Consider the following 18179-nt stretch of genomic DNA (forward strand, 5'->3'; position numbering starts at 1 on the left):
GTCCAAAGTATGTGAGACTAAGTCTCGCCATCCTCACTTCTAAGGAACATTCTAGGTAGGGTGTACCCTAAACCTAATCACGTCTGGGTTATAAAAAGAGCTGAGGAGACACAGATGCAAGCACAAACGGGAGAAGATAGCTGCTGTGGGAAGATCGCTGAGGAGCATCAGAGCTACAGACACCGGAAGAGACAAAGATCCACCCCCAGAGCTGACACAGAGAGAGCTTTTCTCTAAAATTGCCCTGAATTCAAATTTCTAGCCTCCGAAACTGTGAAAAAAATACATTTCCGTTCTTTAAAGCCCCCCATTTGTGATATTTTTGTTACGGCAGCACTAATAACTGAAACACCCACCCATTTCTTGCAGGCATCACAGTTACATCTGGTAACTCTGTATATCAGGAAACAGGTTATCACATGACCCATGGGAACTGGGAGGACATTTTTAAATCTCTCTCATGCTTTAAAAAAAAAAAAAAAAACCTCACCTGTTTCTCTGACCCTGAATTGTGTGTATAGTTTTGGCCTTGGAGATAACCCTGTCACTGTGGCTGAGAATTTTTAAAGCACTTTAAGACCTTCAGGAGTGGATTGGATAGAGCACATACTGAGGCCTCAGGTTTGCAGGATTTGTTCCACCACAGCCTGTGGGAGAGGAGAGCATCCCTGACATGGGATGTCAGGAAAGTGGCATGGGGCTGCAGCATCTGTGGGTTTTTCTCCTCCGTCGCCTGGGTTATTCTTTCCTAAATAGCCAGTCTTAGCTCCTCAGCAGCTCCTGATAACCCGGAAGAGCAAGTCTGGCATTGGGACCCTGCCATAGAGCAGGAGAGAAAAGGGAGGGGCAAGGTGGGCGACAGGAGAAAATATCGATGATCCGGCCGAGATCTCTCTTCCCTCCAAGGGAGTGGAAGTGTGCGTAGTTACACACGGCAAGGGCAGGGCCCTTGCTCACCCTCTGACTTCACAGCTGTAATCAGCACCGGCCCATGAGTGTGTTGGGAACCATCAAGCCCATTCTAGGCCCTTGGCCAAACCACACAGCTGCACAGCCTTGACTTCCCCCTCTAGCTGGACAGAGACTGGATGGATGCTTTGAAAATGATCATTTGTCCTCACCTTGGGCCACATCACATTGTTAGGTGGACCTTCCTCTCGCTCCATCCAGTCTCTGCAAATAAAAAAGGAACCATACGGCGCTGGTGGAAGTGATGGGATGGAAGTGGTAATGTCCTTCCAATAAATGTGTAAAAATAAAATTTTGCAAAATAGTAAGTGTTAAACAGTGGAGTCCCTAGATGGTGCAAACGGTTGAGCACTTGACGACTGGCGGAAAAACTGGAAGTTTGAATCCACCCAGAGGCACCTTGGAAGACAGTAATGGTGATCTGCTTCCCAAAAGTCACAGCCTTGAAACCTCTAGGGAGCAGTCCTACTCCGCACACATGGGGTCACCATGAGTTGGAATCAACTCGACAGGAACTAACAACCACCACCACAAAGTGCAAGAGGTAAGCTAGGAATATATACATTTGGCCCAGCTAGAAGAGTTTGCAGTGAACGTCAACTGAGTTTTGGGGGGATTCACCCTAGGGGACATCTGGGGCAAACCCTCTGCCCCTTAAGAGAGTGAGGGATTCGTTAAACCCCTCAGTAGCTTAATGATTACTATGAGTTCATTTATTTCTCTTTCTTGAAATAAATAACATCAGGAGACCGGATTAGCTGAGGATTCAGGATGTTTTCCCTTCCTGTGAGCTTCAGTTCAAGAGCCATTAGTCCTCAGCTTGTCATAATCCATTCTGAGGTCTCCTCTGAGATCCCCAGCCCTCTCTGGCTCCCTGTCACAAAAGCTGTGGCTTTCCTCTCTCCTACACCTTCAGAGCTTAGTGATTCTTGGGCTCCCAGCATCTCTAAGTCTGGTTTCAGGTACAGGCAAGGTCGACTGATATTCCTTTGAAGGTCTAGACTTGGCCTGAAGGCCCAGGAGGACTGGATGACATCTGGCTTGGCTTGCCATTCTGCAGTCTGCAAGGTGCAGGTCCAGCCTTGCCAGTAACTGCTCCAGCCTGCCAGACAATGACCTGACTCTCTGCTGCTATCTCCAGAACCTCAGTTTTCTCATCTGTAAAATGGGGATTACGATTCTAGCCCTGCTGCCTCCCTTGTGAGTACCAAATAAAAAAAATTATGATAAAAAGTACTTTATAAAAAATAAAGCTTTATCCCTGGGTGGCACAATCAGTTAAACACTCAGCTCTTAACCAAAAGGTTGGCAGTTCGAATCTACCCAGAGGCAACTCAGAAGAAAGGCCTAGTGATCTGCTGCTGAAAGATGACAGCTGTGGGAAATCCTATAGAGCAGAGTTTTACTCTGACGCACAGGGAAGCTCCACGAGCTGGAATGGAATCGAAAGCAGCTTGTGGTGACATGAGAATTATTTATCACATCAGTAACGTGTTAATTGTATAAAACAGAAAAGGAAAAAGAGGAGAGTTAAATGATAGGAATTGAATATATATGGGTTTGTTTTCAAACACGTTTAGGAATGAAAGCAAATTTAATGGATTTCTTTACTGCAGGACTTCGCAGTGCCTTTGGAAAGCTAATGTATGTTGTAAATTTCCAAGAGGGACATAAATGCACTGTTTTTCCGATTTATTTGAGCTTCACCGCTCCTTCGCATACAGGATATCTCTTAGAATGCAAGCGCCTGCCAGCACAGATTGGGAAGCTCTGTTCTTGGATAAGGTAATTGTCACTATGTTGTGATTGCACTATAGATGGCTCAAGGCCAGCCCAAGGCAACTCTCTTCCCCGAAAGTGAGGAAAACCAGGCTCCCTGCCTTGGAAATGTAACTGCAGACTAGGTGGCTGAATGAGTCTAATTAGTGGTGTTAGGCTTACTGGTTTCTTGGCTTCTCTGACAGATTTGTACTTTGCGTTGTGAGGCCCCGTCTGTCTGTCCTGGCTCTCATTTAAGCTTAGGTTGCCAGGGGACCGTGAGCTGTGAGGAGGGGCTTCCCCAGGCTTCTCAGCTGCCCAGGCTTACATCCCACCTGCAGATACAGCTACAACTGCCGGTGGGCAGTGGCCAGGACTTTGCTTAACTAACTGAATCATCGTTAATTCTGGGGCAGAAGGACGGGGCCCCCAGCTCCCTTTCTCTGCCAGGACTGATCAATAACTGTCTGTCTGCTCCTCTCAGCACACCCTGTGGGCCAAGGACTTGTTGGACTTCAAACTAGCAAAAAGGAGGTTTTTTTCTTTTCTTCTTCTTTACTCCTCAGGTTGCAAAAATCTGATTTTGTAAATTATCCTTTTATTTTTAAATGAAAAGTTAAATAATACACACTGCAAAAATTTCAAAAAATACACTCATGAGGCGAAAAAGGTAAGTCTCTCTCTTCCTTCTCTCAGCCCACGTGCTTCCGCCCCCATGTGTTTAATGTATCTCTTTCTAGATCTTTGTCTTCTATAAATAATAGATAAATATTTGTTTGTTTAGATGTTTGGTCAGATGTACCGCCACTTTCTTGTTTCATCCAACAACATTTCATGGACTTTTCAAGTCAGTGCCTAAATAAATATAAACTTTTTTTTTTATTATTGCTGGTGGGCATGTAAGATGGCCCAGTCACTGCAGAAAACAGTTGGGCATTTCCTCAAGAAGTTAAACATAGAATTACCATATGACCCAGCAATTCTACTCCTAGATATGTATCGAACAGACTTGAAAGCAAGGATTCAAACAGACCTTGCACACCAATGTTCATTGTAGCACTATTCACAGTAGCCAAAAGTGGAAAGCACCCAAGGGTCCTTCAACAGATGAATGGATAAATAGGATGTGGTATATACGTACAACGGAACATCACTCAGCCATAAAGAGAAATGAAGTTGTGACACATGCTATGACGTGGATAAATCTTAAAAATGTTGTGCTGAGTGAAACCAGTCAAACACAAAAGGGCAGCTGTTGTGTGATCCTGCAGATATGACATACCCAGAAGAGGCAAATGCTTAGAAACGAACATAGGTTAGTGGTTATCAGGGGCTGAGGGGGGAGGAGTGGGAGGTATTGTTTAATGGGTAGTTTTTGTTTAGAGCGAATAAAAAGTTTTGGAAATAGTGGTGATGGGTGTTCGACCTGGTGAATGTAATTAAAGTCACCGAATTGTACACTTAGAAATGGTTAAAATGGCAAGATTTATGTTATATGTATTTTACCACAATAGAATTTTTAAAACATGAACTGCCTTTTTCTTTTTAAGTCAAGTTTATTGAGGGTTAATTTACATGCAATAAAACTCACCCTTTTTGAAAGGGAGTTTGGTGAGTTTTGACAAAGTATACAAACCACCACTCCAATCAAGATAAAAAACGCTTCCTTCACCACAAAGTCCTCTTGGGCCTCTTTGCAGCCCATCCTTTTCTCACGGCCCCAACCCTGGCAACCACTGATCTGTTTTCCATGCTTGTAGGTTTGTCTTTTCCAGAATGTCACGTAAATGGACTTACACAGTATGGCACCTTTTGTATCTGACTTTGTTTCATTTAGCACAATGTACTTGGGTTCATCCATGTTCCTTGTATCGTTAGTACATTTAATTGTATTGCTAAGGAGCATTGCATTGTATGGATATACCAGAATTTGTCCATTCATCAGTTGATAGACATTTGTGGTGTTCCAATTTTTGAACATTAGAAATAAAGTGGTTATGTACTAAATAGACAATAGGAAAGTGGTAAGTCTGGTGAAGGGTCTGAGACAGTACACAATACTGGGGAAGCCAGCACAACTTGTCCAAGACAAGGTCATGGAAGCTCCATGGACACATCCAAACCCCCTGAGAGACTGAGTTACTGGGCTGAGGCTGAGGGCTGTGGAGACCATGGTCTCGGGGAGCATCTAGCTCAAGGGTCATAACACAGTTTATGAAGAAAATTCTCTATGTTCTACTTTGGTGAGTAGCGTCTGGGCTCTTAAAGGCTTGTGAACGGCCATCTAAGGTACTGCACTGGTCTTACTCTGTTGGAAGCCAAGGGAGAATGAAGAAAACCGAAGATACAAGGGAAAGATTAGTCCAAAGGACTAATGGACCACAGCTTCCACCAGATTGAGTTCAGCACAACTAGATGGTGCCCAGCTACCACCACTGACTGCTCTGACAGGGATCACAATAGAGGGTCCCAGACAGAGCTAGAGAAAAAGGTAGAACAAAATTCTAATTCACAAAAAAAGGCCAGGCTTACTGGTCTGACAGAGACCGGAGAAACCCCAAGGGTATGGACCCCGGACACCCTTTTAGCTCAGAAAGAAAGTCATTCCTGAGATTCACCCTTTAGACAAAGATTTGACAGGCCCATAAAACAAAAGGAGACTAAAGGGGCACACCAGCCCAGGGGCAAGGACTAGAAGGCAGGAAGGGACAGGAAAGCTGGTGACTGGGAACCCAAAGTTGAGACAGGAGAGTGTTGACATGTCGTAGGGTTGGTAACCAATGTCACAAAACAATATGTGTTTAATGAGAAACTAGTTTGTTCTGTAAACCTTCATCTAAAGTATAATAATAAAAAAAAAGTCAAGGAATAAAAGAAAGTGGTTATGAATATTTGTGTATGAGTGAGTGTGTATTTAGTATAATTATCATATAGTAACTGTGAATTTAACTTTGTAAGAAACCACCAAACTCTTTTGCAAAGTGTTTGTTCTATTTTGCTTTCCCTGTTTTAGCCTTGCATGAGAGCTCCAATTGCTCTGCCTCCTCATCAACACTTAGTATTGTCAGTCTTTTTAATTTTAGCCATTCCAGTGAATGAGTAGTGGTATCTCATTGTGGTTTCAACTTACACTTCCCTATGATGTTCAGCATCTTTTCGTGTGCTTACTTAACATTCTTGTATCTTCTTTGGTGAAGTATCTGTTCACATCTTTTGCCCGTTTTTTAAAACGGAGTTGTTTGTTTTATTATTATTGAGTTGTAGAAGTTCTTTCTATATTCTGGATACAAGTCCTTTATCAGATATGTGTTTTGAGAAATATCTTCTCTAATCTGTGGTTTTTCTTTTCAGTATAACTTTGCCTTTCGAGGAAAAGAAATTTTGAGATTTTGGTGAAGTTCAGTTTAACCTTTTTTTCTTTTATGGTTTGTGCTTTTTGTGTACCATATAAGACATCTTTGCCTAACTCAAAGTCACTGTGATTTTCTTCTAGAAGTTTAATAGCTTTAGGTCTTATATTTAGGTCAATAATCTACTCTGAAGCTCATTTTTATGTATGGTGTAACATTAAGTCTTAAGGTTCATTTTGCATGTGGAAGTCCAATTTTTCCAGCACCATCTGTTGAAGAGACTACCTTATTCTTTTTAATGACTGCATAATGTTCCACTGAATGGATGTCCCATGATTTATTCAGTCAATCTCATGTTTATAGACAGTTAGGCTTTCCCATTCTGAGGCTGTAATGAACATCCTTGCACCTAAACCAGCAGGCGGTTGCGTGAATGTTTCTGTGGAACTCCTGGGCCAAATGGTGCATGCGTTTTAAGCTTTGAGGAGTACCACCAGATTGCCCTCCAGTGTCCCTCCCACCCATAAGGCCTGAGAAGACAGGCTCTGACTTTAGCTTTAATGATGTAAGCCTTTCTCAAATCTTAAATAATTTCCTTCCGGGCAAATCTAATAGCCTGTGCTATCAGATTCTGAAAAGATTCAGAGCCTTCCCAGGAGGACTTGAAGAAAGGACCATTTCTACCTTAGTTAGGGTAGCCTCATAAGAAATGGGCTCATGAAATACATGGTACCTGGGAGGACAGGAATATTCTAGTAACTGTTTAATATGTACTAACCAGTTGCCATTGAATAGATTCTGGCTGGTGGTGTCCATATGTGTTTCAGAGTAGAGCTGTGCTCGCAAGAACTGTACCTCATAGGGTTTTCATGGCTGTCACCTTTCAGAAGCAGTTCTGAGGCACCTCTGGGTAGGTTCAAAGCACCGACCTTTCAGTTAGTAACCCAGTGCTTAACCGTTTGTACCACCCAATATTGGGGCTTGTAAATACTTCTGTAATGGGGCCTTCCCAAATGGTAGCATGTTCTATTGTAACTTTAAGTCAGCGGTGACTTGCCCCCTCGTGACCTGAATGTACACATCCACCTCCCTGTGTGTAGGTCCTAATCCAGGGTGGCATCTACATTCCCTCTCACTCTCCTGTGACGCTCACCAAAGCCCTCTGTTGTACCAGGCCCCACCAGGAAGCTGTGTGTGCAAAGGCACAGAGGGGTGCTGGGAAAATGCACATTACACAGTGTGGCATAAAGTTATGCCACTTTTTCTACTTTTTCTTTTCATTCCACCAAACAAACAAAAAAACACTAAACTCACTGCTGTCAAGTTGGTTCTGACTCATAGCCTGGTGGATTTGAACTGCTGACCTTTTGGTTAGCAGCCGTAGTTCTTAACCACTACACCACCAGGGTTTCACCATGCACATGAGGTAACTGAAAAAGCCATGGCTTGGGTCAGGGTTACCTTAGTTCCCAAAGTGAAATCTTTGCTTTTTAACACTTGAAAGAGGTCTTTTGTAGCAGATTTGTCCAATGGAATACATGGTTTGGTTTCTTGACTGCTGCTTCCATGGGTGTTGACTGCAAATCCAAGTAAAATGAAATCCTTGACAACTTCAGCCTTTTCTCCATTTATCATGATGTTGTTTATTGGTCCAGTTGTGAGGATTTTTGTTTTCTTTATGTTGAGGTGCAATCCATACTGAAGGTTGTGGTCTCTGATCTCCATCAGGAAGTGCTTCAAGTCCTCTTCACTTTCAGCAAGCAAGGTTGTGTCATCTGCATAACGCAGGTGGTGAAAGGATACAACCCTGATGTACACCTTCCCTGATTTTAAACCACACAGTATCCCCTTGTTCTGTTCGAACGACTGCCTTTTGGTCTATGTACAGATTCCTCATGAGCAAAATTAAATGTTCTGGAATTCCCATTCTTCAAAATGTTGTCTGTAATTTGTTATGATCCACACAGCCGGATATATTAAATATTGTAGGAGCAGCTGACATGGATTGAATTGTGTTCTCCCCAAATGTCTGTCAACTTGGCTGACCCATGATTGTCAGTATTGTGTGATTGTCCACCATTGTGTCATCTGATGTGATTTTCCTGTGTAGTAAATCCTACCCCTATGATGTTAATGAGGTAGGATTAGTGGGAGTTATGTTAATGAGGCAGGACTCTATATAAGATTAGGTTATGTCTTAAGTCAATTTCTTTTGAGATACAGAAGAGAGAAGCCAGCAGAGAAACAGGGAAAACTCATACCACCAAGAAACAAGAGCCAGGAGAATAGCACGTCCTTTGGACCTCGGGCCCCTGCCCATAGAAGCTCCTTGACTGGGGAAGATTGATGACAAGATTTCCTTCAGAGCCTACAGAGGTAGAAAGCCTTCCCTTGGAGCTGGCACCTTGAATTCAGGCTTCTAGCCTGCTAGACTGTGAGAGAATAAATGTCTATTTATTATAAGCCACCCACTGTGGCATTTCTTTACAGCAGCACTAGATGACTAAGACAGCAGCTGAAGGAGGTACTGCTACAGTATTTAAGCTCTACATTAATTTTTAATGTAGCCCAAGTGTATTTTTCATGCTTTCAAATACTTATAAACCTTATAACCTGTTGCCATGGAGTCAGTTCTGACTCTTGGTGCCCCTACGTGTTTCAGAGTAGAACTGAACTCCATAGGGTTTTCAATGGTTGTAATCTTACAGAAGTAGATTGCCAGGCCTTTCTTCTGTGGTGCCACCAACCCTTCAGTTAGTAGCCGAGAGCAAACCATTTGTGCTCCCCAGGGATCTTTAAATCCTGTGTCAGTTAGCTATTGCTGCATAACAAACCACAGTAAGCCTTAGGGACTTGAAACACTAGCCATCTTATTTGCTCGCGATTCTGTAATCTGGGCTGTGTTCAGCTGTGCAGTTCTTCAGCTGGTCTCACCTGGGGTTACTCCTGTGACTGCAGTTCTATGGAGACCTGAATAGCACTAGATGATCTCAAACGGCCTCATTCACGTGCTTAATGCCTCATCTTGGATGGCCAGAACAGCTGGGGATGGCTGCTTCCCCCTGTATGTGGCCTCTTCAATAGCTCAGGCTTCTTTATGTGGCCACTGGTGTCCAAGGAAGGGCAAAAACAGAAGCTGCCAGGCCTGGAACTGGCACAGTGTCACTTTGGTCACATTCTATTGGTCAAAACAAGTCACAAGGCCAACCCAGATTCCACAGAAGGGGAAATGGCCTCCACCTGTTGATGGGAAAACAGCAGGTGCATACAGGGAGGGGAGGGATTCTTGGGGGCCATCTTTGCACCCGATTTACCATGGCTCCCTGGGTTTCATTTTTGCTGTCTCTATGTGTAAGTTCTACCATACTGTTACCTAAATAATTCTCACCTTCTGTTTGTTTGCCAACTACACAGGTGTTTTGGGGTCTGTTTGTTTGCCAACCACACCTTTCCCCCTACAGTGTATTTTTATAAGCACTGTCATGGATTGAATTGTGTCCTCCAAAAATATGTGTCAACTCTGTTAGGCCATGATTCCTGGTATTGTGTGGTTGCCCTCCATTTTGTGATTGTAATTTTCCTAAGTGTTGTAAATCCTAATCTCTGCTTGTGGTTAATGAGGCAAGATTAGATTATGTTAAAGAGAATTAGGGTGGGATTGTAACACCCTTAATAAGTTTACATCCCTGATCCAATGTAAAGGGAGTTTCCCTGGGGTGTGGTCTGTACCACCTTTTATCTTACAAGAAGTAAAAGGAAAGGAAAGCAGCAGAGAGTTGGGGACCTCATACCACCAAGAAAGCAGCTCCAGGAGCAGTGTGTCCTTTGGACCTGGGGTTCCTGTGAGGAGAAGCTCCTAGACTAAGCGAGGATTGATGACAAGGGCCTTACTCGAGAGCTGACAGAGAGAAAGCCTTCCCCTGGAACAGATGACCTGAATTTGAACTTCTAGCCTACTGGACTGTGAGAGAATAAATTTCTGTTTGTTAAAGCCATCCACTTGTGGTATTTCTGTTATAGCTGCACTGGATGACTGAGACACACACTGTGCTATTTTTTTCTTTTTTTTCCACAGCAACAGGTAAAAATAAATGGCACAGCAGTGCTTAAGAAGATATCTTGCAGAGCCAGGGTGTGGTTGGCAAACAAATGTAGAAGGTGTGTGCTATTTGCTTTAAAATACAGTAATTTATTTAGAATTCATCCAATGTTACCTCATTTAACCTTTCCAAAAAATCTTTCAAGGGAACATTATTTCCATCTTATGGATGAGAAAACTGAGGCTTAGAGAGGCCAAATGACTTGTCCGTTGTCACATAGCAGAGCTGGGAGTCATGACCAAGTCTGGTACTAATGCTGTATATTGTTGTTGCTGGTTGCCATTGATCTGATTCTGACTCATGACAACCCCATGTGTGCAGTGTAGAACTAGAACTGCTCTATACGGTCTTCAAGGCTGTGACCTTTTAGAAGCAGATTGCCAGGCCTTTCTTCTGAGGTGCCTCTGGATGGGTTTGATCCACCAACCTTTTGGCCAGTAGTCAGCTTAACCCTTTGTGCCCCTCAGGGACTCCTAATGCTCATCTTATACTATGCCTTAGTACATGCCTCAACCCAGCTCTACCTCCCCCTGAATGAGGCTCAGCACACCTCCTCAAGGAGGCCATCCCAGGGTCCGGTGGCTGCCAGACTGTTTCTGAATTAACTCCCATGAGACACTGGGAGTATGTGATATAAATTAAGCAAAATGAACAACTCTGTGGATTATTATTTTAGTAATCCAAGAATCTGTGTAACAGGCTTTAGAAGCTCATAAAAGAAATTCATTTAAAGACGCATTAATTTTTATTTGAAGAATTCTGCCTAGTCAAAGATCAAGTTAATGATGCCACTTCTCCCTATATAGCTTGATAAATAATTGCTCACTTTCCATCCATCGCCTGTTTTCATTTATTTTTTCATGGGATTAAAGAGTTGCAGCTTCTAGAGAGAGAGAAATACTTTTTTTTTTCTTACAGAGAAAGCTGTTTTTAAAATATAAACTCCCCTACTTTTTAGTGAATGATAAAAGAAAAAAAAAAAAACCAAAGGTCAGCTTGACAGCTGCCACTCACCCAAACCAAACCAAACCCACTGCTGTGGAGTGGATTCTGACACCTAGCGACCCAATAGGGCAGAGTAGAACTGTCACTCAGTGGGTAAAAATGTCAAGGTTGACCACAGAGGAGTTTGTGGCCATGGAAGTTCGTTTTGAATCAGGAGAGTTAAGCCTATGATGCTGCAGGAAGGCTCAGCTCAGAGCAAGTAGACGGTGGAGAATCAATGAGGCAATCCACCCACCCTTGAGGACGGCTCCCAGTGAGCATTTGAGACTTGGCTGCGTTTTCATCACCTCTTCAATAGCCACTTACCTCAGTCACCAAAAAAGAAAATTCTGACATCTTAATTTTAACGTGGGCACTTGATCCAGTGCTTGAGATATATATAACCCCATGTAGTATGGAGAAGGTTTAATGGGAAATGGTTGGCATTCTTTCTCAATAAAGGCATGAGGAAAGGGAAGAGAGAGAGAGAGAGGGAGAGGGAGGTGCGGGGGGTGGGGGGGATGAGAGAGAGGAGCGCAAACAGCAGCGAGGAAGACAAAACCGAGATAAGCGAGGGCCCAGAGCAGCTTCCTCTAAACTTGACACTTGCCAGATCCCAGCCAGCATGGTTGCTCTGAATCCAATGACTGTGGGAATTTATCTTCCGCTTTTCTTCCGCTTTATCGCGTCTCAGCCTACTTTCATCAACAGCGTCCTCCCAATCTCAGCAGGTAAATGATGGCCACAACTTTCCTCTCTTCCCTCTGTTGGGGGTGGGTGCGGCGGGGGAGAGGAGGAAGGTAGATTGTTTTGCAACCGTGTCCTGCGAATTTTCCCATTCTACCCTCGGTGGAGGGAGGCTGGAAGGGAGTCGGCCACCACAGCAGCTTCCTGTCCCCCAGGCTTTTCACAGAAGCCCCTCTGTGCTTGTTGCCACCAGCCCCCACTCAGCTGCTCAAAGCCAGAGGCCCTTTAAAAATGGTTTCTGCTTTCCTCACTCCTTCTAGCAATTGGTTGCATGATTTCATTGTAGTCAGAAATTTGGGGAGTCCAAAAGAGACAGAGTGAAGTGAGTCCCAGATGTTTCTATAAATACACCTCTGACCTTTTCCAAATGGGGCTCAATGCAAAGGGGATGTTGTTGTATAAACATGCCCTGCCCAAGCTTGGGCAGTGTCCACCGCCAGGACAGTCCACAGAAGAGCTCAGCCCAGTTGATCCTCCCGGAGACCAGGGGCCCTCCTGTAGCCTCGGGATTAGGTTTCCCATTTCTCCAGCCCTGCCTGCTTTCCTGTTCGTGCTTTCTTCCTGGGGTGAGACTTCCTTTCAGCCCCACACGAGGCAGTTGGAGGTCCTGAGAAAAGAAGGCTTTTCCACAGGGCTGTGGAGGGGGTTTCAGTGTGACAGCTGGGCCTGCAGCTGGCTGTGTCTGCCGTACAGGGGTGGGGACTTGGGGATGGGGCTGCTTCTGTCAGCCTGGCAACCTTTTCTGAGGGCACCAGCCTATCGCCCTTGTCCTTTCTGACCTGAAGCAGGGGAAGTATTGGGTTACCGGGAAGGCCTGTTTACACCTTTCTGAGGAAACTCAAATGTTTCCCCGAGACCTGACGGAGGCAGGCCAACCCCAGGCTTGCTACCTATTTCCTCATACACTGCCCCACCTCACCCCCAGTTCACCCCAGCCACCCCTGGGTCTCCCCAGCAAAGGCAGTTTTAGTTAAGTCCTCCAAACAGAATCTCACAGTTACTCCAGTTGAGGCAGAAATTCACCCTCACTGCCTCTGCTAAAAAGACAGGGAAAGCCAGAAAATCTAGGCTTTCTGAGAGGGTTTATCTCTGAATCCAGCCCCAGCCGCTCTCCATTCATAAAGACAGCTCATAGCGTGGTGCAGCTGCCAACGTCTGTGGGCCCTGAGGGAGCAGCTCAGAGGAGGACGTGGCTAATTATAAAGTGTGAGGAACTGAGGGACAAAAGAGGGGAATCTGTGGAGAATATTGGGGGTGGTGGGTGGGCAGGGAAGGTGGATGGTTGTGCCACCACAGCGAGCACCAAAATGGCCCTGACAAATTCAAACTGAGGGTGCCAAGCTTCTTCTGTAAGCAGGTGGGTTATTATTCCCCTGTTGGAGGGGAAGACTTGATAGTTAATTTGGTGGCTCTTAACCTTGTTTGGGTCCTGGATCCCTCTGAGAATCTGCCGAAGGCTCAGACTTCAGGGGACTCTGTCTTCTAGGTGGGCTCTGCTGGGACCTCTGACTTCTGGGAGGCTGTAGAGGTTAGATTGTATGTGCCATGCGGGCAGGGATTGGTTGTGTCTGTTTTGTACATTGGGAAACCCTGGTGGCATAGTGGTTAAGTGCTACAGCTGCTAACCCAAGGGTTGGCAGTTCGAATCTGCCAGGCGCTCCTCGGAAACTCTATGGGGCAGTTCTACTCTGTCCTATAGGGTCGCTATGAGTTGGAATCAACTCGACAGCACTGGGAGGTTTTACCTTGTACATTATCACTGTTTCTTCAGGGTCAGAACTGTGCCTGGCACATAGTAGGTGCTGAATAAATATCTGGTGAATGAATGAGTGAATGAAGGAATAAGATCTTTTCTCATTTGTGGATTGGGGTTTACCATCACCTTGTATCACTTTATTTAGATAGAGCCAAAACTGCTAATCATGAATTCTGAAAGCTAGAGACAAAAGAGTCTGATTTTCCTTGAATGCCTTTCCCTGGAGAGAGGTAGCCCTGGCAAGACGTTTCTTAGGTAATATTTTTTGCGGATTGTACCAGTCAGGGTAACAGCAGAGAAACAACTCAAATGGCTCAGATGAAAAGACTTAAGTGGAGGGGCCATTTTCAGAGGTATGGGTGGAGTTAAGGGAACCAACAAGGAATGTTGAGGCACCTAGAAATCTGGAACTGTGGGAAGCCTTTCCTACCCCCGTGCTTGAAGAGGAAACACTGGTGGTGTGGTGGTTAGGAGCTACGGCTGCTAGCCAAAAGGCCAACAGTTCGAATCCACCAGGGGCTCCCTCCTTGGAAACTCTATGGGGCAGCTCTACTCTGGCTTATAGGGTCACTATGAGTCAGAATTGACTCGACAGCAATGGGTTTAGGTTTTTTTGTGTGCTTGAAGAGGAAAGAGGAGGATATTGGGAAATGGATCCTGGGGTGATTTGGAGCCGTCGAGGAGGGGCCACTGAGTAGAAGCTTTGATCATGACGGACTCAAAACAGGGAGAAAATGGAGAAGAAATAACCTGACCTCTCTCCTTCCACATCCCATCATCAATGCTTCCCATTGGCCAAATCCAACACAAAGCCAGAGGGCAGGGAAGTCCCTTGAGGCAGCCCATGGGATCAGCCTTGGGACTCAGAGCAGTGAAGAGGACAGAGAGTGAAGGAGGAGGGGTAGGAAGGTAGAATAACCAGCTCATACATCCACAGACATATCTGATGAATTGCTAAATCCAATCTTCTGGTTGGACATGCGGTCTTTAGACATTTGGATAAAAAAAAAAAGGTCAGACCTAGGGGGAACCCCTAAAGTAACAGCTCAACAGACTACAAAAATACCTGCTTTCTCCTGAAGTGTCAAGTGGCTTTATTCCCCTCATTTAGTCACATGGCTTCACGGTAGCACAGGTCAGAAAATAAACTTATGCTCTGAAATAGGAACTGCTTTTTGACACAGGACAACTTCACTCATTTGAAAATATTTTCCAACAATTTGATGTGAAGTATTTCAGAAGCTCATAGATTCCAATTCTTCTGAAGACAAGCCTGGGCACAGAAAAACAAGGGCCACCAGGAAAATCTTTTCACTCCACCCACAATACACTTAGTGAGTACCTACTGTGTGCCTGGAGCTGTGCTAAGTGCCTCGGGACACAAAGACAAGTAGGATGCTGTCTCTGCTCTGGGGGAACCCATGGCCCGCACTGTGCTAACACAAGGCAGTGTGTACAGAGACGGGCTGTGACAGAGGAAAGAATTTGGTGGATAACTCTGACCACTTCTGGCCTGTGGGCCAGTAATTACCTTCAAGTTGAGTCTTCCGTCGCTCTCCTCAGCAAAGACTATTCCAGCAATGGAGGAACACAGCGCCACCTATGTGGGGCAGATGTTCCTTACCTGGCAACCTCTGCCGCTGGCTCCCAGAGGAAAACCAGGAAAAGAGCATGAAGCATCAAGGAGGTCAACATCAAGGACAGAAATTCCAGCACTAAAGCACATGCATTTGATACTCAGAAAACCATTTCAGTTACTCTAAGCCTGTTAACTCTTACTTTGGACACCATTCTAACCATTCTAATAGGCATAGATGAGTTTCTTGAAGGGGTAAATTAGGTCCAGCACATTAGGCTGGGGCGGAGGGGGTGAAGATAGTCACTGTAACTGTACAAAGGATTACAGCTGATAAAGTTGATTACAAGACAAATTATAAAGACCTAGGGACTAGATTTGAGATTTCAAAAGAATAGTAGACTGGAATTCTTTCCAGAGCCTCCATTGTGTATGGAAGCCCTGAGGACATCACTGGCTTATGGCACACTGATGGCTTTTCATCATGGTGGGCATGAGTGACCCAGTGAAGGCTGAACTGCTTTCGCTTGATTTTGCTGAAGAAGGCAGGTAAGCGTCAGATACGTTTTAGAATGATTTCTATTAAACGTGCAATTATTACAAATGTTAGGTGTATTGTTTTAACTATTGCTGGGTATAAACTACCCTAAGACTCAGTGGCTTCAAATGACAATCACTTATTATTGAAGTTCATGTGTCTGAGTTAAATAAGGGTGGGTCGATCTAGCCTGGGTTTGGCTGACCCTGGCTGGGCTCCCTCACTGGTCTGTGGGTGGGCGTGGCTTGGCTCCAGGCTGGTTTACCTGGCCACTTTTGCTGTGGCATCTCTGCTCCGTGCATCTTTCCTTCGCCTCTTGGGACTGACCAGTTGGCTGCCTGGGCATGTTCTCCTCCTGGTGATGGCAGCAGCATGAGACTTGCCGGTTAAAACCCTTGCTTGCAGCACATTCCATCTGCTGACATCCCATTGGTCTTACCATGTCACATGACCACCTCAGAATCAAGGGATGCCTCCGCCTCTTGATGGGAGGACCTGCAAAGTCACATGACAAGGCCGTGGATACGGGGGAGGGTGAAGAATTGAGGCCAGTAACGCAGTCTTGCAATCTACCGCATTCAGTAAGCTTTCAATTACCTGGGAAAAAGTCGCACTTCCTTGGATTTTCTTACTCACCACTGTTGGGGGCTGTTGCTGACTGATGATGTCAGGAGCATAAATGGCAGGTTATTTCTTCCTCAAGAACTCTGAGCAAGGAGATTCCATTTTCCTGGTGGCGTAGTACCCTTTCTGATAGATCTCACGTGCTCAAGGATTCCTGATGGTGCAGCGGTTAAAGTACTTGGCTGCTAACGGAAATGTTGGCAGTTGGAACCAAGCAGCCGCTCTATAGGAGAAAGTTGTGACAGTATGCTTCCGTAAAGATTCGTAGCCTTGGAAACCCTATGGGGCAGCTCTACGCTGTCCTACAGGGTCACTGTGATTTGGAATCAACTCGAAGGCAGTGGTTTGGTTTTTTGGTTTGTGAGTGCCCTTCCTGATAGTGCTCACGTGTGCAGGTTCTCGATATCTCCCCCAAACGCCAACCTCCTCCTGCCTCTTCTTTTTTGTCTGCTTTGGGTGCAGGAAAGCTTCCCCTATTACCCATATCCCTACAGGAAGCAGGAAGGATACTGTAGAAAGGAAGTGGTTGGGGGCGTGTAAGGGAAGAGGAAGAACCAGACAGGGAGTTATAGTGGAGACAAGGTAATATCCACTCACAGATGTAACTCGGTGGTTGTACAGTTTCCAGAATGTGGAGGCACAGACAGCAATATGTGTGGAGGGGCAGACCTTCCACACACTTTATGTAGTTCTCACAGCACCCCCAGGATGGGTGCGGTATCACACACTTTTCAGATAAGGAAATGGTGGCCCAGACAGGTTAAGTGACTTGCCCAATGTCACGTAGCTGGGAGGTGGGAGAACTGGAGACTTTGACTATAGCCCATGGCTTTTACCAGTGTAGACCAATCTGCTTATCCATACCACTTGCTGTTGAGTAGTCTGACTTATGGTGACCCCATGTATGTCAAGAGTAGAACTGTGCTCCACAGGATTTTTAATGACTGATTTTTTGGAAGTAGATCACCAGGCCTATCTTCTGAGATGCCTCTGGGTGGACTCGAACCACCAGCCTTTCAGTTAGCAGCCAAGAACATGAACTGTTTACACCACCATGGATCAATAGTGATATTGGTTTTTAAGATTCTGCAGGCTACCCTTCTCCCTTCTGGAAACCCCCTTCTCAGTTCTTTCTTCCACATTGCCTCCTACCTATGTCTTCTCAGGATATCAATGCTAAAAGCTTGTAGCAAAGGATTGAGGATTGCTTCATACTAAAATGTGGCTGACTTGCCAGGCTACAAGCTTATCTCTCCTTTGAAGGTATTTGCATTTTAATGGAGGTTAAAGACCTAAGTTAAAGCATGCCGGGTATTTTTGGGGATGGGTCCTTGCTGGAGCCAGGGGAATCCCACTTCACAGACATTCTTTTCCGGCCTTTTAAGTCAACCTACTCTAAGCCCAAATAGGCACATGTGGCTTCCCTCTTCCAATCCAAGATTTCCCAAGGCAGGCAGGCACTTTGGGCCCAGGTTAGAGAAAATGGTTTTCTTTCAGATCCTAGATGGTGAGAAGACCCAGTCTAGTTCCATGGAGTGACATCATGTGGAAAGATGCAGATCCTGCCTGGGTGCTGGAATCTTCTCCTGCTGGCTGCTGGGATATGACCACAGGCAGGCATTCTATGGTCTATAGGGTCTGATGTTCAGCCCACACGCTTCCCTGCCTGGAAGCCAGCCAGCCAACCCTCCATGTGTTTGGCAGTAGATTATGGGCCATTTATTTGTGTCTGATGCTGACCAGCTATTGTTTAATGTTCTGTAATGCACTTCCTAGC

Source organism: Loxodonta africana, chromosome 27, assembly GCF_030014295.1.
Source record: "Loxodonta africana isolate mLoxAfr1 chromosome 27, mLoxAfr1.hap2, whole genome shotgun sequence".
NCBI lineage: Eukaryota > Metazoa > Chordata > Mammalia > Proboscidea > Elephantidae > Loxodonta > Loxodonta africana.